The sequence below is a fragment of the Cuculus canorus genome, chromosome 7, assembly GCF_017976375.1.
Source record: "Cuculus canorus isolate bCucCan1 chromosome 7, bCucCan1.pri, whole genome shotgun sequence".
Lineage (NCBI taxonomy): Eukaryota > Metazoa > Chordata > Aves > Cuculiformes > Cuculidae > Cuculus > Cuculus canorus.
The window spans coordinates 38,044,569-38,066,514 of NC_071407.1; the positions used below are offsets into that span (position 1 = coordinate 38,044,569).

Genomic DNA, 21,946 nt, shown 5'->3' on the forward strand with positions numbered 1-21,946 from the left:
TCACATCTTACCTCCCCACTCGTCACTAAAAAAACAAACCCCATTCTCATCTCTTTCAACTGTAGTCAATGAATACTCCCTTTCCTTTCTGAACTCTCAAGATGGATTTCATAGAAATGGGTCTTTATTAAAAGGTTTTTTTCCCTTTTTGAAGTTCACCGACATAGAAGGCCCCCGATACCAATCCAATTACCAAAAGTTACGGAGAGATGCCATTGGACTAATCAGACAGGTCTAAGGGAGGTGACTCTACCATTACAAAAACCAGAAACCAGAGCACAGAAAGCCATTTTTAAGGTAAAGGACAGAGCAGCTCAGTCAAGCTCAGGAAGCTGGGCTTATCACCGGAGTGAATCTGCAAGAGATTAAAGGGGACAAACTACACTCCAACGAAACGATCCGTTGACAGCATATTTAGGATATAAACAGAGAAGGTCTTCCCTAAATAGATCAGATCTTTAATGCTTTGGAAGTCATTGTTTGCAGGCTCTGCCACGCAATAAATCAATTTAGTAAAATGTCAAGTAGGAGGGAGGAGGCAAAACACAGGAGCTGAATTTCCCCCAGAAGAACAAAAGCTATATAACTGTACTGAAAAAGGCAGCTGAAGGATTTACTGATCCGCTGGAGTATTTAGAAATTATTCTCATGAGCATAGTCTTTATGAGCTGGGTCATACTTTCTCTCTCCCAATAACTTGCTCCTTCTCATTACACAAAAAAACTTCACATAAACACCTACATACACATTTCAATCACTTGTGCAACTGGAAGACTGCAGTTTAAAAGTTATCTTACATTTCCACTTACCCTGCATAATCTGGTTTTAAATCCCTATAACTCAAATCCGAGCATCCTAGAACACAGAGTAATTTTGGTTTGTGGCAGGACATTTGGTCCGCTCTTATACACACAAAAGTTTCTTGCAATCTTTAAAGTTAATTAAATGTCTAATCTGACTATAACTCCTATATTATATACTGAATTCAGATCACCGTTAGTAAGCATAGCCATAACAAACAGCTGAACTGTAAACCACACAATAAAGAGGTGGTATCTAAAACTGAATTCTTACTTCAGAGGAGATACGGAAAAATACATATTTTAGCATCAGCTGGCTTCTACATATTTTCTTCTACAGAAAAGCTCCTCTCACATTCTTTAAAAAATAAAGCAAAATTGTTGGCTTTACTTTTGAAAATTGCTGACTTTACTTATGTTTGAATCCTCATTTCAACACATTGGAACATGCGATCTCATAAAGATCACTGCAGATACATCTTGCCTCTCTACAAGTCCACCGAGGTCAGAACAGACTGGAATAAGCAGTGAGCAGGGATCAGGCTTGGCTGAAAGCTCCTGGGCTTCACCATTTACCACTGGTAATAAACTCTCACCATACACATTCGTAAGGTCTTTTCCCTCAGTGTTCTGTGGAACAGCAGGTCTCTCCCAACACCGATACATCACACACCCAAAGCCCAAAAGGAAGGAGGGAGGCAGCGTCTATCTGGAAGGGAAAAGCCAATCACGCATGGCAGCTTTCTGCGTCGCTGCAGTGTTCCCTCGGCTGACCTACCAGGCACAGGCTCTGGTCTGGCACCTCCTGACGGCACACCACTCCACCATGTACCCTTATGTCTCCATGCCCTTCTGAAAATAGGATTGTTAAGTAATTAAAATTAATTTATTCTCTAAAGTGCTCCTTTCATCCAAGCTGAATAAAAGCCACCAGTGTGGCCACATAGATAGAGGCCATATTTCAAAGCCTACGGATGCTCTTTCACCCAGCATCTGACGTCCACCACTACAATGCACTTGTCAAATATTAGCATGAGATACCACCCATTTTACCCCTGATTTTTGGCCAGCACGGCCTTTCACTACCATTACTGCAGCAGGTGTAAGGAAATGGCAAGCTGCAGGTGAACACAGGGAAGATTTACCAACTACACTGATGATGCCATGCAGAGGCTGCCTGAGCCTCCGCGAGCTCACTGGGAAGGAGGTACAGAACCAACACCAAGTCAACAAGGGCTTTATGGGGGCATTAAAAAAGGCTCAAGTAAAACAAAAAATGGCAAAACATGATTGTAACAGGAGAGTTCACTTTCCCTGTTCTACTGAAAAAGGCAACACAAAAAGCACACTTACGTAATACAGCAAATCCTCTTAGTATGAGTATGGAAGCACCAGATATGGTTCAGGGACTACAAACAGAAGACGTAAAGGATTCTTGAGATCATACAAGGGAAGACAGCTCGGCTTATCCAGTATCTGGCAAAATGAAATATGCATTAAAAGGAAAACTTGTTCTATTTTTAAAATTAAGTCCTTCTGTCATTATCTTTCCTTTTCCTGCTTTATTCTTTTCTCAGTTAAATGATCTCAGGAAAAAAAAAGATACTATCCACACTTTTAGTCTCCTAATGCATTAAAAAAATTTAAAATATTCAAGCGCACGAAGTGCACCTCAGCAAGTGTTACTTTTCAAATTTTGGACTTTTTGGTCCAAAAACCAAGAACCACCCCCAAAACCAATTGTTCAGCACAACCCCAAGAAACACAACAGATTTAAAGAGTTTGATATTACTTATTGCAAAAAATCGGTGAAAGTGTGTTTTGTGACAGAGTACACTTTCACAGTCCCTTGCCAATGTTAACACTGGAGTGCTGGAAATAAGACACCTGGTTTAGTTTACAGTAGAAAATGGCTGTATCTTAAAAGGCATTACAAGTGCAGACAAAAGAACAAAGTTTTGCGCAAACACGTAAAAGACATACGCCAACACACTGGTAGAAGCAATTCTGGCATCAGGTAAGGGGGAATTAAGTCTGTATGCAACAGATGGTTTGCCTTGAGTAAAGGTTTCAAAACATAACTTTTCCATTAAGGGAGAGTACAAATACATAAATACAACCTAAGAATCCTGATTTTTTGGATGAGAGGACAAGTGAGGCCCATGAATATACACATACTATTTCAGCTACAGTAAGGAACTTGTTTTACTCGTAGTCTTCACACTATCATTCTGTTAGCATTAAAACACGTTTTAATACATAAAAATGACAAACTCTGCATATCAGCTCTCTTAGGCGATCTCATAAGGCAAAAATTTAGATTAAAAGAAATTTCACTTGGGAAGAATTGATGAGCCTACAGCAACCTTCTCAAATATGTCCGAACCTCAAGATCCCTCAGGCTGACAGCCAGAAGAAAACTTACTGACGAGGATGCTCTGGCTCAGCTACGGCTCCGTGCCTTCCTGCAGGACAACCACCACTGGGGAAAACAACACTTGTGGATGAGACACAGAACTAACCCCACGATGACTTGTGACCTGCATAAGCAGCATGGTATTTTCCATTAAAAAAACCAAAACCAAACAACTTAAAAATCAGTCTGGCTGTCCGATTTAGCATCACATTTGAATTCTCCACCTTCTCCTTTGAGAACATTAACCTGTGTTGGTAAAACTAATTATGTGACAATGGCGAAAAGAAAAGGTCTCGACACTTCATTCAATACTTTAGAGAAAGTTCTGTTGGGTAGGTTTGGGTTTTTGTGGTTTTTTTTTCTTCATTTCATTCGCAACTTACAGGCCACGTATTGTTTCAGAAGAACAGAGGAAGTAAAGATACAGAATCATAGAATCGCTAGGATGGAAACAACCTTTGAGATCATCAAGTCCAACTGTATTTGTCCACTACTACACCCTATCTATCCCTAAGCACCTCATCTACCCACTTTTTAAATACCTTCAGTGGCGGTGTTCCACCCACCTCCCTCAGCAGCTGTTCCAGTGCTTGAAAACCCTCTTATTGAGGAAATTTTTCCTCATGTCCAATCTGAATCTCCCCTGGTGCTACTTAAGGCCGTTCCCTCTCTTCCTGACAACGATCACTTGGGTGAAGAGACCAACACCCGCCTTGCTACAGCCTACTTTCCGGGACTTATAGACAGTGATGAGGTCTCCCCTTAGCCTCCTCCAGGCTAAACAACCCCAGCTCTCTCAGCCGCTCCTCATATTCCTTGTTCTCCAGCCCCTTCACCAGCTTTGTTACCCTTCTCTGGACACGCTCCAGCTCTTCAATGTTTTTCTTGTGGTGAGGGGAACAAAACCGAACAGAGGATTTGAGGTGCAGCCTCACCAGTGCCAAGTACAGGGGGAGAATCCCTTCCCTGCTCCTGCTGGCCACACTGGTTCTGATCCAAGCCAAGATGCCATTGGCCTTCTTGGCCACCTGGGCCACTGCTGGCCCATGTTCAGCCACTGTCAACCAACACCCCCAGGTCCTCCTCTGCCAGGCAGCTTCCCAGCCACTCTTCTCCCAGCCTGGAGCTGCTCGCGGCTGTTGTGTCCCAATATCTATTTGTAACGTTTCAAAAACTGCTTGCCTTCAAAAATAAATTAAGAAGTTCCTGTAGACTTCTTCACTTTTTTTGAAGTATTTTCTTTGTAGAAGTCTTAGGTGAGCCCTGATAGAGTGTAAATAATTTGAGTATACAATTAAGAAGCACCTTGCAGCTCACTGCATATCTGTATTGAAATTGTGTGAGGGTAAACCCACATGGTTTTAGTTTTTCTGCACTGACATATTTGTCCCTATAGATGGCAGTTCCTCAAGTTAAATCCATGGTGTTAGAGTTGAACAGCATTAGCAGATAAAAGTTTACCAATGCTAATTTTTCAGAAAATAAAATCAGAACAAAATCCACCCTGCACCTTTCCCTTCTGTCTTCTCCCTCCTCGACCCAGACACAACATGGGGAAGTACTGAACACAGGGCAATCAAATGAAAGACAACACAGAAAAAGAGGTACGCAACTTAATTTTTAGAGCAGCTAACATACACCACTATCAATCCCACAATAGGAGAGGCAGCAACAGCCTTCTTAAGAGAACAAGTTTTCATACTGTCTATGTAAACATTAAGAAAATGTAAGAAGACAACAGCTTATCAGTCTAGACAAACTAATGGCTTATCAGGCTTTACCTCCACATAAAAAGATCAATGGGAAGATCACTAAGAAGACAAAATAAAGCAAAAAAGAAATCCCAGGAAAACCCCCATGATAACAACTTCAATGTGATGATGCCTCAGCGCTTGCATTAGAAGAGATGGGAACCACCTACCCTTGCTCCTCTTCCTCCTTCAGTTGTGATTACACATCTCCATCACACCCTTGTTCCATCATTCCTCCTCCGGGCTGAGTGCACTAGCCTACTCAGTTGTTCTTCACAGAGAAATTACTTATACGTCTGAAGTTAGATCTCTGCTGAATTTGGCCTGGAATTCATGAAATCTTAACAATGGGGAAACAGTGGAGAACTAATTCCCACGGAGAAGGAACAAAATTTTTTTTCTACCTTCTATGTTTCAGTGGAGAAACTGGAAAGACTTTTTATGCAGTCCAAACATTCAGGAAAAAGATAAACTGTCAACGCATCACCATAACTGCTTAAGCACAGAGGAAAATTGCACATCCCATCCAACATGTGAACTATGGGGCAACACAGCTGCAGGTCAGAGCCAGGATTAGACTCGCATCTTCCCGCAGTGTGAATACTGTGTCTCCGACGAGGGGGAATTAAAAATAACCCAAACCAACCAGACCGAAACCTAACCACAAACCAATTTCCATTAGTTCTTTGCTATCAGCTGTACATTTCTATTTTAACTGTATCAGCTGTATAGAGTTTGCTGTTATGCTGATGTGTCAAATGGTTATCGGGAAAGAAAGCAACGCATCACATCTTAAAAATCTCTACTCAGCTACGGGAAAAAAAAAAAACCAAACCCATCAGTATTTTTTTACTAGCTTTTTGTACCTTTTCTGTCATCTTAACTCAGGTCAGGAGTCAGTCATTACAGTCTTGTCTGCTCCATGACCCAGCCCGGTTTAAACACCAGCTCGTTTCTCTCGCCTTGCACCCTTCCATCCCCTCCCACCAACTCACCTCTCTAACCTTTCCCTGATAAATCTCTCCTTCAGTTCCTCTAACCTCCAAGCAGCACAGACAGCACTCCGGCTTTCAGAGATGGAGTTGGGACAAGATACTCATCTTTTCCTCACCCACCAGCAGAGGTAATGAACAGCAACAGGAATGCAGAGGAGGAAACACTACAGCGCGGCACGCCTGCGTCTAGCAGTTTCAAATAGCTGTTGAGCTACATCTCTGTATCAGACTTATCCTTACATAGCTCTAGAATGCAACAATAGGAAAAGGTTTTGTGTAGAAAGAAGACTAGTAAGTCACCTCATAACACCGAAAGGCTGTTAGGATATTCCTCAATGGACACCAGTCATTTCTCTCTCTACAAAGGAGCCACTTCACCACCCATGCTCTCAAACAAGAGCAGTAACCCCTTGACTCCCTGCTTGCAGGATGCACGCAGGCAGGGTCACACGCAAATGCAGTCAAGACTGGCTTTCACAGAACAACACAAAAAAACCCCAAACAGGCAGAGAGCACAGAAAAGGATAAACAAAACATCGTGCCAGATTGGTGCATGGATCTGCAGAAGCAGCTGATGATTCTAACTTGTATGCCAACCTGAAGGCAAGCAATTAAGACAGCTTCAAAACCGTGCTGAAGCTAAGCTGTTGCCACCACCATTAGTCTGATTCCTGAAAAAAAAACTTGCCCTTAGGGAACGATACACAAAAATAAGAGTGACTACGCTCTCTCGCCGTATCCCTCCTCCTCTTCAAAAATAATTTGCTTTGAAGAGAGACGATGAATGCAAAAGCCGTGCAGAAGGTTAGGTGAGGGAGCAATGCTCTTGGGATGCAAAGAACTGTATTTATATATATTGGTGAGGAAAAAAAGGTACTATTAAAATCAACATTTAATAAAGCAGAACAACTGCATTTCATAAAGCAAATCAAAGTTCTGCTGCACAGACATATGGCATGTAATAAAATGGAAATTGGTCAGAGCTGCTGAAATATCATAGCATTCTTTTCTAACAGAATAGCTAGCTGCTGGGAACATCTCCTGCCTTTGTATACCAATTACTGCCTGATTACTGTCAGGCTGCCACACTTCCCCAAGTAACACCAGAAGGTAATTTATAACTCTGGTAAATGAAACGTCTGTTACGTCAGTAATAAGAAGCATAACTGTTTGGTATGAACTCTTTAACTCCATAGTTAGCATCCAGGAAACCAGCAAGATCGATACCGTGAGTTACTAAATTAATCATCTAGCATAATCTAATATTATTTAATAACAGAAAGATTATTTAATTCTTATGGATGAGTGAAGTACTGGAAGAAAGACTCTTCTTGACTACAGAGCTCTAGAAGAGTAATGTATTACAGCATTAGCAGCTGCTTCATTCCTTACCTGCTGCTGGGGAGAAAACGCCACTTGCCAGAGGCAGAGCTGCCAGCTGTGAGAGCACAGGACTCCCAAGTATTTTGGGAGGCATCACTTCACCACAATCACCCAAACACACAGAAGCAGCAGAACGAGTGTTTCTACAAGCCAGTGGTTTCCAATGCTTTCAATTCCCCCTCTCTGACAGTTTGAAGTCTCCTGCATACATCAGGTTTCCCATATACTTCTGCTTCAGAATAATTTTGCAATACTAAATTAGTTTTTTTCCTAGGGACAATGAAAGGGAGTAAAACTTCAGAATTCCAGCATTCATGTGAGCAAGCTTGCTTTAAAATAAACCCATAGTATTTGGAATACTTAAATAGCTTTTAAAAATTAATCTTCAAATGCTTTTCTGAACTATTTTCTCTGGTTCTGCTACTCTCTTCCACCACATTGTAGGATGCATCCCATTTCCTATCTTAAGTTAAAGAAAATTAAAATTCGCTGAAGGTTAGAGGAGAAACAGAGAAAAAACTCCTCATCCGTTTCTACTCAGAGCCATCTGCGGCAAAGCTTCAAGGACAGTCTAGTAAGTCAGGAAAAATGTCTTAATTTTGTTCCTCGGAAGATTTTAAGCACGTGTGATAAATCTGGAGAACAACTTGCCAGCTACATATTCTAAGAAAGAAAAAAACATAGCACGAGAGGCACAAAATCCAGTAAACAAATCAATTATGTTCAGATTATGGGTTCTGAAATGAGAGCCACAAGGGACAGGGTGTTCCTCCCTGCAGACTGAATCATTGGCAACTGGTCCTATGAGCCATAAAGCCCATCGTTGCAATAGAAACCTGACATGAAGCTCTAGATTGATTAGTATTTCATCCGAAGTCTTTAACGACATGGAATAAGTCTCAAAATAAATAACAATAAAGCAAAAGTCTGCAACTGCGAACAGAACATGTTCAGTGTAGTTCTGGCCGCTTGTGCACTCCTGTTTTCTATACACACATATATAGATACACAAGAGTCCACAGCAACACCTGCATCATCAGCAAAGACAGCAGGATCCCTCAGTACTCATTTTCAAGATCACTCAGTGTCTTGAAAATTGTTCAATTGTCTCTCCTGATAGTCTGATCCAGATGATTTCAAACTGTAAGATTAGGACATCGGAACTTGTAACCTCCTGGATAATAGACAAGCCCAACTTTGAACAGGACGTTCGATCCAGGCAGTAAGAAAGACAGTGAAGTATTGCAGTAATCTGGGAATTCTGACTACCTCCCCCCCCCCAAAAAAAAAAAAAGTATAAGCATTGCTAACACTCTTCCTCATATAATTTTACTGGTTAAGTCAGAATTCCTTCAAATTCTTCATCCAGGATGCTTCTTTCTTGTAAAATAACTTCCATGGTAGAACAAAACATAAGATACTTATCATGACACGCATCTCTTGTAATTCTAATCGGTCAATACCTCAGTTTTACTATTCATTTGTCATTGTTCTTGTACAAGTGTGTTCAGTTGATAGACTTTAAGCCTTGCAGTTTCATCTGATCATATGGGAAGGCAGTGAAGTATCAAAAGTGGAAGGTGTTATAGGCAATTTAGTTTTTAATTAATCTAAACTTGGAACTAAAATAATAATATGCAATTTAATTTTATGTTTTAATCAGTCTCTTAATATAGGATTTTAATCTCCCAAAGCACGCACTCACAATTGGAGGGGTGCAATACAGGACTCATCTCAGATCTCCACATCACTTGAAAACAGACTGTGAATTTTAATTAACCCAAGAACAACAGGTCAAACTAAGCTCTGCACTAGCGAGAATTGAAGGAAAAGTCCAAAACTTTGTCTCACTTTAAACAAGTGGAAACTTAAATTTTCCCCAAAATAACACAAAATAACATTAAAAATTAAATTTTTTCATCACAGACAGCACTTATCAAAGATAAACAAACAAACAAAGAAACCCCAAACGAAACCAACAAGAAAATCCGAACACACAAAAAAAGGAAATGAAGTCTTGCATCATTGCAACCTGTTTGGAAAACCGTTTTCTAAACTGAAAAAAAAAATTGGCTGAAAACATGTAAAGCCACAGATAGATAGTATAAATAGCGGAAAATGGCCAGTGTGATGCTCTTGTCTTGCTATTGGGCTGCATCTGTTACCAGACGTTCTCAAATGAGAACTGCCGCTGACGTTTCTTTCAACCACTCGCATTTGCTTTGCTTCGGTGACTGAACAGTCATCACTAACACAGCACGAGGGGCAATACAGATCAAAGGTCAAAACACTGGAGAGCAGAGTCTTCATGCAGAACTGCAGAGAAGCAGAACTGCTCTACCTGCATCCCTGTCTGCGCCCAACAAGGATCCGCTTCCTCTGCGCCACAAGTACTTTCTTGTGTTTCTCATTTAAGCACACAGTTGCACACCACTAAACGTTTACTGCACAGTATCAAGTAAGTATTTCCATCCTGGCCAAAATTTCCTATGTTGAAAACAAATCAGGAAATCCTTCCACAAAGTTTTATACATAATTCCACAATATGTACCTGCATAAACAAGGAACAACAGCTCAAATGCGTAACTCCGTGTCCAATATGCAGCAAGTTCTTCTACTCAAATGAACACCAGAAAATAATATAAAAAAGCATTCTGAAGTTTTTAATCATCAAGATGATAAAAAGGTTTTCTCAGAGTCAATTTGTCTATGTTCACACCTGTTGGACACCAAGCAACAGAAAAAGAACCTGTAACACTTTATGGCTGACAAGCAAAAGCTCTTCTCCCTGAAAACTCAAGGTAAGTTCAGATCTACTGTGTTTCTTTATTAACCAGCTTTCGAAAGGACAAGGACACCAGCAACACCTTCTAATTGAAATAAAACCAAGAGCAAATGGTCCATCTTTATACACTTTTATACAAAGCACACATCAACTTGGTGCTGTGTTCAGGCTCTTGACAGGATGCTAAAGTGGTCCACAGCAGCAGACCTTTTGGGCACTCAGTAAATAAAACTGTCAGAACAAGAAAAATGAAGAGCTGGAGTGTGAAAAAAATTTTAATTGAACTTGATCTGTATAACAATTTAGCCTCTGGGGCAAGCTAGAATTACTTGGCTCTTACTACTCTAGAAACATCCAAATCACTGTCCAGCGTGATTCATATTCCAGGCTGAATCACCCCAAACCAAGGAAGAAAATGTAACTTGCTGCCTTTCTTCTAAAGATCCACCGCTGGCCCTCTTGATACACTGGCATTGTTCTGAATCTCTGCAGAAACAGTAAGTGAGGACAAGAGCGGCATTCAGACAATCTGCTCCAAAACTTAGTATCTCTTTCCTTGGCTCACAAAAAATATAGAGATCGATGATTCGAGGCTGCTCTCCCATATCACATGCTGGCAAAATACTGCAAGCTTGCAACAGCAGAATCAGTTTATTCAGGAAAGCAGGCGACAAACAGAAAAGAGGATTTCATAGAATCATAGAATGGTTTGGGTTGGAAGGGACCTTAAGGATCATACAGTCCCACCCTCTGCTGTGGGCACGGACACCTCCCACTGGATCAGGTGCCCAAGGCCCATCCAACCTGGCCTGGAACACCTCCAGGGATGGGGCAGCCACAGCTTCCCTGGGCAACCTGGGCCAGGGCCTCACCACCCTCATGGTGAAGAAACTCCTCATACTGTCTAGTCTAAACATGCCCCCATCCAATTTAAAGCCATCCCCCCGTATCATATCACTGCAGTCCCTCCCCAGGCTTCTTGTAGCCCCTTCAGGTACTGGAAGGTCTCTCTAAGGTCTGCTCGGAGCCTTCTCTTCTTCAGGCTGAACAACCCCAACTCTCTCAGCCTGTCCTCGAAGGGAAGGTGCTCCAGCCCTTGGATCATCTTCATGGCCCTCCTCTGCACTTGCTATAACAGATCCATGCGCTGAGTCCAGACTTGAACACAGTACTCCAGTCTCATGAGAGGAGAGAAGGAGAATCCCCTCCCTCAACCTGCTGGTATCACACTTCTTGTGAAGCCCCCCAGGAAACGGTTGGCTTTCTGGGCTACAGGTGCACATTGCTGGCTAATACAGAGTTTCTCATCAACCAACATTCCCAAGTCCTCTGCAGGGCTGCAGAAACACACATTTCTACAGTTTCAGACTGCGAGGCAAGTGACTTCAACGCTAAAGTAGTAACACCAGAACTACCATCCAGGCATTCCCTAAGCAACACAGAATAATGGTGGACACACCACGTTATCCCTCTACTGGCAAATCTCTCTGAGGTAAGTAGACACTGGACAACAGATGAACTAGAACTGAAACAAATATGCCTCTTATGCATTCACAGTTATTTCCCACTAGATATTTACAAATAATTTTTCCAAACTACTCATAAGCGATAGGAGATCACAGCTCCCATCAATCAATGTAACAGTTGGTACATCAAAAGTCAGTATTTTTTTTAAGAGCCATCTTGCCCTTATGGAAATTATAGTTTTTAATCCAGTCCTTCTCAAGATCAGATTCCCTTTACGTTCCCCTTACAAACCCTTATTCCACAGCTGCAGTCAGCATTTCACCTTTCCAAGCATATTTGATTTTGCTCTCTCTTCCTCCTGTGCTCTTTACTCCCCACCAGCAACTACAGAACCAACACTTATCCTTGATACAGTGCACTTCACGTCTCCCCATGCAGCTCACGGACAGTGCACTAAAGATTCAGAGTTAAAAAAATAAGAAATAATGTTTTCACACTGCAAGGCAGGAATCTAATGTTAATTTGAAAAGTAACAACAGCCACAAAAGTGCTTCTAAAATCTTAACCAGTGACAATTGAAGAGAGGCAGAGACTGGACGTATAGATTTCCTTCGAGCAGCTGCTGAATATTATGTTGTCTGGTACAGAAGGATTCGTTAATGAACACCATGAGAAAAAGCCAACATTTAGAATGGGTTTCACTGATCAGCAGGCAGATTTTCCTCTCACAGTGGTTCAAGAGTGTGTGCAAGAACCACATTGAGGTGATCCTTCAAAGATCTAATACACAAGAAGCAACAATGGGGTCCAGTTACATGGTTGCTCGTACTCCTTCCCAAAGAGCAACCTACTGGCCAGAAGTCAGGAAGCCCTCAAACACAGCATCACCCCCCAAAAAAATTACTCACAAAACCAAATGCCCTGCTTCTGATCATTACACTTTGAATTCCGGCCATGACTCATTCCAAGAGCAGTGGAGAAGTCAACAATTTAGACACACATCTATCTAGCCTCAAAGATAAGGGAACAGAGATGACAACTGCCACACTTAAAGATGATTATCTGTGAAAGTTAGATCTTTGCACAATTTTTATTGCTCTTTTGAAAATCTGATGATTCAGAAAGAACTGGCAAGAAAGACTGGATACTCAGCAAATGTGGCTTTGCTTATTTTCATCAAAGATTGGTGGTAATCATATTTATAACTATGCGCCCGGCTCCCTTCCCAGGAATGGATCACATTGCCCTTCCCAGCCACGCACTGTAACATTCTATATATACTCAATTGTCCATTGGTGAGAAAAACTTCAGAACGGGGTGTTACCAGACAGCCAAATCCATCCACTTTCTTTGTAATTCTAGTGGTACTTCATGCACAAGTAGGCAAGGGAAAACAGCCAAGTAAAGCTCAAACAAAAAACAAAAGCATGGGCAAAGGCAAAAAGTTGAGCGGTTTCATTTGAGACCCATCTGCCCTCTGTGGTCTCTTTTCAGTTGGAGAGAATTGTCCTCTGCCTGCCAGCAGCAGGGACCTCAGGGACAGAACCTGCTGCCAGATAATCCAGTCCCACCCAGGGCTGATCAGGCTGATCCAATCTGCACGGCCTTCATTCTTGATTCCCGTAGCAAACTGCAGTTCTGAATTAAGATGAAGACCATGAATTCCAGGAAGCTTCAGCAGAGCTACTGAGACTGGTACTTGCAAGTACAGTACTCCACTACTCTGTGCAAGAGGACAAGTATTTAATTCTGTGTTCACTTAATGGTAATTATCTCTAACTTCAATCACCAAAACACATTTTTTTCAGACCTCCGACTGCCAGAAAACAGTAGTAAATGTGCCTAAACTAAAAGATACTGTAGTAGAGTCACATAAATGTGCTTTTCTTGGAAGGTTCCATGTGTGGAACATTCCTTCTGTGGGGGAAAATGAAATAAGATACATAGCCATCAAAACAAAAACAAAGGTCTCCCCTCTGTCCTCGGCCAGAATCACTAACCATCTACCACCTCAAAACTCTTCCTATGGGTTTAGCTATAGGCCAAATTAATCCTTTTTTTTCCCCTCAGAAAGCTTATTCCACAGGTTTTGCTGCCATTCAGAGTGAGATGTGCAGAGCTGAGTGGTTGGAATAAGACACACAAGAGGCCAAATTATTTTCATTTGGTTTCTTAACACTGTAGATAAACGTTTCTGCCTTAAATTCTTATACTCATTGGTGACCTCCTGAGTACTAAGGGAGTTCCCATTACAGATTTCATGGTTTGTAACTACTGGTTACCTGCAGATGTCAGAGAGGACTGTGGCTTTGTCTTAGAACATTATCACTGTGAGGCTGAGGCTACTTTTGGCTTTCCACCGCCTTTCAAAACTGAAAGTATATTAATATAAATTCCACAACGAAAAAACATTCTGGGCTGTTTTGTCCTATAACCTTTCAGTTGTGACAGTTACAGTTAACACCAAGAGTGGTCAACTCTTCTGCTGAAGATTCAAATGAATTGTACAGTCTTGGTTTTTTTAAAAATAAGTTAACATAAGAACAACCCACTTGTAGTTGATGACTTTATAGAGTATTATATACTATTGTATATAGTACAACCTTATAGTTATTTGTAATAATGTATTTCAAGAGTATTACGAATAGCCTTCAGCAATTTAGCCAAAATTCTTCCATTTGATACCCCTTCTGAGAAATTATAAACAAACACTAAACTAATGTTGCCAAGCTAATAATAATCTACTCCTAAACATATATCTAACATTATTTAATTAAAATGCTTAACTAATCAATGTTCAAAAGTAAAAACACTGTTTGTGATATGTACCATTATGCAAACTATGTGTATTTTTTCCCCTCTAACTCACGACTTGGTTTGCAATTCAATACTGTATTCAACTGATCCCTTCTCTAGTGTCCCATGTAAGGGACAGAACAGAAGCAAACCCACACAGGCCACTGAAACAGCCTGTTCCAAAATAAAGCATCTTTTAAAACTCTTCTTCACGCAGAACCCCCCCCTTGACATGAGGGTATGAGGCAAAAATTTGCAGGTGTGGTGAGGAACGCAGTTGCGCTCCCAAGCATGGACTGTTGAGATCAATCCTGTGGAAACACAGCAGCTCCACCACTACACCAGTGCCATTAAATCTGCTTCCCAAACCCGTACCCTCCAGGTACAACAAACAAGAACATCCGATGCATGGCCAGAAGCACCTTCCCAAGCACACCTAACGCCAATAAGCCATTGTGTGTTTATTTTACACTGGGCCCGTTCCCAACGCTATCATGTTTTAGTACCACGCACAACACCTTGCTCCTGCCAGGCACAACACTGGCAACTCTGTTTAACAAAGCCGTGCCAGGCAAACTCCAGCAAGCCGGGGCTCAAGCGTGACATGTTTTAAAAAGGCTTCTAGTTATGAACAGTCTCAAAGCGACAAGAAATTTATAACATCCCTTGCTAATTTATTTCAATGGTTGATTACCTTCAGTAAAATATTTACAGCTTGTTTACAATTTGAACTTTAAGAATTTTGACTTCCAGCCATTATATTTTGTTACACATTTGACTGCAAGAATAAAGACCCTCTAGCACTAAAAACTTTTCGCAAATAAAAATAATTAATTTTTAAAACATCTGTCTTTATTAGGAGCATTATCATCTGAAGAGAATTTACTGGAGTCTAGGAATCACAGAATGGTTTGGGCTGGAAGGGATCTTAAAACAATCATCCAGTTCCAACACCCATGCCGTGGGCAGGGACACCTCCCACTGGATCCAGGGCTCCAAGGCCCATCCAACCTGGCCTGGAACTCCTCCAGGGATGGGGCAGCCACAGCTTCCCTGGGCAACCTGGGCCAGGGCCTCAGCATCCTACTGGGAAAAAAAAAATAAATCTTCCTAATACCTAATCCAAATCTTCTCTCTTTCAGCTTAAAATCATTATCCCTGTTCTTCACTCTTTTTTATGTGCACAAACCATTCAAATGAGATGGCTCATTCTCCAGTTTCTCCTCATCTCAACAGACTGATGAGGAGTTTGGCAAACAAAGGTCGCAGCAAAACCACTCAATCTTCCTATTTATTTGAATTTTACAAAATACTTCACCTGAAGGACACGTAACAAATACTGAAGTAGTTCAGATGTTGCTACAGAGCTGCTTGAAATCGGCCCAAGCAGATAAATTACAGGCAATCAGGGAGTGTAAGCAGGCACTCTACTATGCTTCCAGTAATAAAAACTGGGTTCCCTGTGACTTTCACTAGCAGTTACCAAGAGAGACTGTAACCATCACCAGAATTCAGCTCTTCAGTAATTATGGTCCAGAAATTAACAGAAATAACATATTAAAGATTAATTTGTGGGAGGGACAATGGGTAGGAAGCCAATGCACGGTTTTCAGCAATATCTGTCTCTCAGCAACACGAGCTAAAACAAATTCCTGCACATTAATACAAGGATCCATAGAAAGACGGTATTATCTCCTCTGGCATCAAAGCCACCATTCTTTAGATCATCAAAATGAACTATTAGTTTACTTGCTTCCCTCCAGTGCTTTTGGGGAACACAAGAGATTTCCCTCCACGTGGATAGGCAGAACTTACATTCTGACTGGCTAAAGCAAAACAGAGCAAAAAGGAAGGCACAGAAGATGAGGGGGACACAGGCTACTCTCTGTTCATCCTGGAGGTGCCAGATAAAGAACCCAGATTTCACCTAGCCTCTGCCTTGCCCCACAAGAGACACCAAGTTGCAGCCGACAGCACAAGGTGCTGGAGAAGGAGTGGACCAGGGCAGGACGTATCATCGGCACCGCAGGGGTACCGAGACGGGAGGAACACAAAGCTGAGAGGCAGATAAAAAGAAAAGGGACTGAGCTCTTGGCTGCTATAATCCCCTGCTCAAGACTCCTCCTTTTCTTTACTCTCTCTATTCCACTTAATATATTGTTACTGTGTATTTATGCACATCAGTAGTTCCTAAGTTATTTTCTTCATGTACACGCATCATGCCGCAGATAAAAATATTTCATCATAAAATCACTCGCATTCAGGAGCATTTCATTGAAAATGGTTGAACCTGTATCATTAGTCACGTGAATTGTAGATGTCTGCTACCATGATCCACTTCTGCCCAAACATACACAGAAGAGCAAAACACAATCAGAGGAGTTCCCAAGAGAGAGAAAATATCCCGTGTGTTTTAATTCTGCATCTCAAAGCACAACAATGAAGGGAAAAAATCATAAAGAAAACTTAATGCACTCAGTCATACCCAGTACAAATCCAAAAGTTAGATGCTTGAAGGAGGGAAGAGCCAAAAAAAGCTTTCTTTTCAGAAAGAGGGAACAATTCTGACTATCCAGGGGCTTGTAGTGAATGTGAGCTGTTTTCTGGGTTCCCACAGACAAAACATGACACTAATGAATCCAAAGTGGTATGACACATGACAACAGAGATGGCAGTCAGGCATATCATAAAGGTTGTGTCTTTTCCATCTGTATTTTCCAGCGCTGCAGTCCATCATCTAACTCTTCACCTTGTGGGATAAACAGACTATTCCTTATTAAACCTTGTAGTCAATTGGATGAATCTGAATTCCCTTGCCCTGGAAGTACAGAAATCAAACAAACTGTTGCAATAATATCCTGCAATCGGGGTTCTTGCTATAGGGCAACAGTCTCCACCGAAGTCCAAGAGTTTTGATGAAGAGGAGTATTGGGAAAATGGAAGAAAACTCTTCCGGTGAGCATTAACTGGTCAGGACAGCAAGGAGATAGGTCACAACTTTAAAGAAACCACACCATCACACAACGCTCAGGGCCTTCAAGATAATTTAGACTGCCTGAATGCGTCTCCAGTTAAGCAGCTTATGAATATAAACAACCTAACACTGTCACAAACAACCAAATCAAACCCAAAGGCTTCAAGAAAAGTAAACCCACTGAAATTAATAAAAGTATTTGTTGCTAGAAATGTGTCTCTCCCTCACAAAAAGTTACATGTATATATTAATTGTAAACAGTACAGTCTGCACTTCAAAGATGTGAAAATGACACTATTTTTCAGGTCACAGATGTTCTGGTGTCTTCACTGGGGTAAACACTCATTAAGGCTACCAACTAGAAACATGCCCCCCTGCCCCAAGTTCTCAGCTGCAAGGAAAGCAAGTGTACACATGCACAACAGCAAGAACAAGAGACACACTCGCAAAACCCTGTAAAAGGAAAACCCATTCAATTTAGTCTCCATTTTCAACCATGTGCCCCTTACCATATATCTTCTACTTCTCCATTTGCCACAATGATAATTGCTGATAGATGAGACTATTCACGTGGCACATCTGACGAGCAAATTCAAAGGAAAAAAAAGCTTTCTCTTGGCAACAAATGTTTGTGGATTTTAGAAGTTTAGTCGATAGTCTGTATTTGAAGAGCTCTTTCAACTAAATTATCACTGCTCTAAAAGTTTTTACGTTTAGGTTAGTTGAGGTTTTTCCCTTCTGCAAAAAGACAATCTTTAAAACTATGAATTCTTCCTTGTTTTACTTGCAAGTACTGCTATGTGTAATAATTCACAACACATTAACTGAAAATGTGCTCTGTAAAGCAGCCGATGTTTTAGGTTTTCTAATGAAATGCAAAGCACACACTCCTGTCTGCTCTGTACACTCACAGCAAGGCAAGAACAGAGATACAAGAGAGATCTTAACCCCTTCTCCAGGCACGAAACCACTGCATATGCAAATTACTGTCCTTCTGAGGGGGATGTGTTTTTAACCAACAGAAAAAAAGAGTCACTTCCCAGAATTCTTTCTGACCAAGATCTCCCACACTGGAATTAGCATATTATGAGTACTTGCTCATACAAGTGAGTACTTGCTCACTTCAAGCATTGTCACTGGTGAGTTTGTGTATCACTTACAGAAACACTGAACAACCCCTCAGAAATGTGTCTTTGAAGTATGGGTTATAAATTGTTTGTTTTTTTTTTTTTATGAAAATGAATAAAAGCTTGGACTTCTCCATCCATCCCTGCTCTTCCCTTTGTGCAGTGAAAACAATCCGACATGCTCAAAACCACAATTGCTCCTCATCACATACAGCTAACATGGTAAATGACCATGGATAAGTCTGAAGTTAATGGTGGACAGCTGCTTTTTCAATGGATGGCACGTTCCTAAAAGTAACCATCACACACTTTCTTCCCCTCCTCTCTTTTTTTTTTTTTCTTTAACTCAAGTTGTGAAAGTTCACAACAGCCAGGAGCCTTAAAGACAATCTTAAGCTTTTGGATCAGGAAAGACATATCCACGTTACCAAGGACAGTAGTGGGATGAGACCCATTAAACATCTACAGCCCAAAATCCAAAGCGGGAAGCATCCACGTAGCTCAGAGCTCACAGAAGCACAAGAATCCTGGTAAGAGGGACCTGAAGTCCATACTTTGGCAGATACGCTTCACAAGGAAAACGGGACTAGAATTCAAAAAGACAGGGCAACTCAAGGAAAAGACAAAAAATGTATAGTAAAATTAAGGTAGTTGGAAAAACTACTGTAAAAGAACAGCTACTGGGTACAACATCATTACAAAAAACTAACCCAACCAACTGTATTTCAAAACACAGAATGATCAGTGCTGTAGAAGCAGCATAACAAATATCCTGAAAAGCAACCAAGTGAAGATGTAATAAGAAGGAAGCATTACATCCATTTCTACAGTTAGAAGAAATATCCATTTCAAAGATTTCCTGAATACTAGAGACATAAGTAGTGAAGGAATCTACACCCTCACATTTACACTTCCCAGACACCCCTGACTCAACACAGAACAACTCCAAACCAGATTAGCAGAAATGCCAGTTTTCAGCATCCTTATACTTCACATGACAGCTACAAGCTGATATTTGAAACTGTGTCTCATTAAAACTGGGTTAAAAACAACACAGATGTAAGCTGAGGGAAAAAAATTATGTTATTTTAGTTCTGCCTGTTCTAGAGCAGTACCTTATTTTCACTGGGAAGATCCAAAAAGCAAATCCTAGCTGGCACTTGCTGTGCAGTTTGCAGTGTGACTATTATTACCCTAGCTTAGTTGCATGAGATATAAATTAGCAGATATAATTAGGGTTGCACAAAATAAAATCAAAGACAACTACGATATGGGCATTCCCTTTCAAAACGTGTTATTCTCAGTAAAACCAAACAAACCCAGTCTACTGATTAAAGTAACAAACTAGTTGAAGATTTTTTTTTCTTTAGGCAAATTATGTTCCTTCTCAAAGACACTAATTAGGCTTTTGTGAGAATGCTGGGAGAGGGGCAGGGAGTGTGAACCCGTATGCGTGCCCGATCCATGCACTTCTGGTTCTCACATTTTAATTACAGCCTCATGCAAGTCCCTATTTATCTCATATAGAGAATAGTCTTCCAGCACATATTTTTTTTTGCCATAAACCAAAGCAGGCATATTGGACGCTCCATTTCCAAATCAGTGGCAAATATCTGGTGGGAAAACAGAGAAATCTTGAGCTGTGGAGATATCCAAGACAGTAATAAATATCATAAGCAAAAGAAAAGGCATAACCCAACTTTTCTGATGCATTAGTGACTGTGCCCGTGTTGCTGCGGAGATGCTAGCGCTGAAGCAGATAGTTCAGACAATTCTGGCTCAGATGTGATGATGATGGAAGACCCCAGCTCTGAGAATCAGTAAAGCGTACCTGAAATAAGAAGCAAAGCCAACAGCAAAGGGTGTCACATCAGCAATAAAGATGCTTGTAAGCCTTCTCCTCCTCCTCAGCAGCCATCCCCTCACACCTGCCTGCTCTCGCTTACTGACCTTCCCCAGAATGACGATGGAAGCCTGTGGTAGCATTCCCGAGTTTGTCCAGCAGCCTTTAAGTTCCCAAATTTCAATATTACAGACCAACGCGTTCAGCCTACAGACTCCACCTGGAAAGAGCAAGGACTGGCAAAGGCTCCTAAACACCCTGCAAGTGCTGTGCCTGGAAGCAGCCTCTGCATGTCCCTAAGGTGCACCTAAGCTTCAGACATTCAGCAGAAGGGCACAACATCTCAACCTACTTAGAGCAAGACTACGACGCACAGCAGAGTCCTGGGCGTGCCCAAGGAACACTGGGTATTAAAAACTACGACAATCTCCAGGCCCACACAGCTCAGTATCTGTTGTTGCATATGCAGGAAGCAGAAATGATACTTGTTAGAGCCACCTGCTCTTCCTTCAGCCCCTTTGGAGAAGGAGCCGGCCATACTACAAAGAAATCCACCTAATGACCAAGAGCCAACAGCGTCTTCTCCAGGAAGGAGAGAAAAATAAAACCAATCCTGAGCAGAGCAGCTCTCCACCTTCATCATTCTGCCTTGTTTGCCAGAAGCTGATGTGATGAGACCTAAGCTCTTGCTTTCCCACTCTTGTCTCAAGGCAGGTCTGGCAGGACCAGTTCCCAGCTCTTCTGCAGCTGCGGTGCCCTGCAGTTCAAAGCCACTGTGTGGATGCAATAAAGCAATTAAAAGTGGGGAAAAAAAAACACAAACACCTGCGGAAATATTAGGCAATGAGAAAGGTCACTGAAGAAAAAGAAGAGCCAAGTGCACACCCACATTGATCAGCACAGAAGCTCTTCAGCCACAGGTGTCTCCTTACCTCTGCGAAAAGGCAGCACCTGAGCTCCAGTGAGGTCTGCAGCCACAAACTGCACTTTGCCTTGTCTCCAGAGGGGGATGAAAGAGAACCTTTTGAGCTCACCTAAGATTATGTCATTATTAAGATCACTCAACCCAGCTACTGCATTTCAATAAGAAGAGACCTTTCCAAAAGAAAGGACCATCGAGGATTCGGGCTTTGTATCTTTAAGGAAGAATATACAAGGTAGGCATCATGGTGCAAACCCTAACCACTTGAAACCAAGGGTTAAACACAAACTGCCCATCTGCTGACTTTGACAATACTGATGCTAATGCAAAAACATTAAGTAAAAGGCAAATGAACAAAAATACTTGAAAACTGGAAGAGAGTACCTTAAAATGCAACCTAAAAAACCACAACAAACAAATCAGTTCAATGAATTTCATGTCCTTTTCAAAATTGTTTTCTTATTAACATTGCTAATAAAGTTTGACTAGAATAAAGCAATAATTTGTGCATGAAAAATGGAGGTATAAAAACAGTTACTGTTTGGAGAAATAAGGGCAGACAAGTATACAATTAAGAAGCCCACAAGAACAAAATAAAGCTCTGATCACAAGAATATTAACTGTGAATTAGTTTATTCCATTTTTAATACGCATGGCGGCTTCAGACTAACTTTCATGATACCTGAA

At 41.3% G+C, this 21,946-nt stretch overlaps 1 protein-coding gene across 11 annotated transcripts in view; it reads right to left on the reverse strand.

Moving 5' to 3' along the window:
* PCDH15 (protocadherin related 15) overlaps positions 1-21,946 on the reverse strand; it is an 855,028-nt gene that overhangs the window by 400,186 nt on the left and 432,896 nt on the right. For 2 of the 11 annotated variants that reach the window (XM_054071961.1, XM_054071954.1), the window contains exon 5: positions 20,195-20,325. The exons of the other annotated variants lie outside the window; for them this stretch is intronic. The gene's annotated coding sequence lies outside the window, so the exon portion shown is untranslated. The remainder of the gene's footprint in view (positions 1-20,194; positions 20,326-21,946) is intronic. 11 annotated transcript variants of the gene reach the window in all.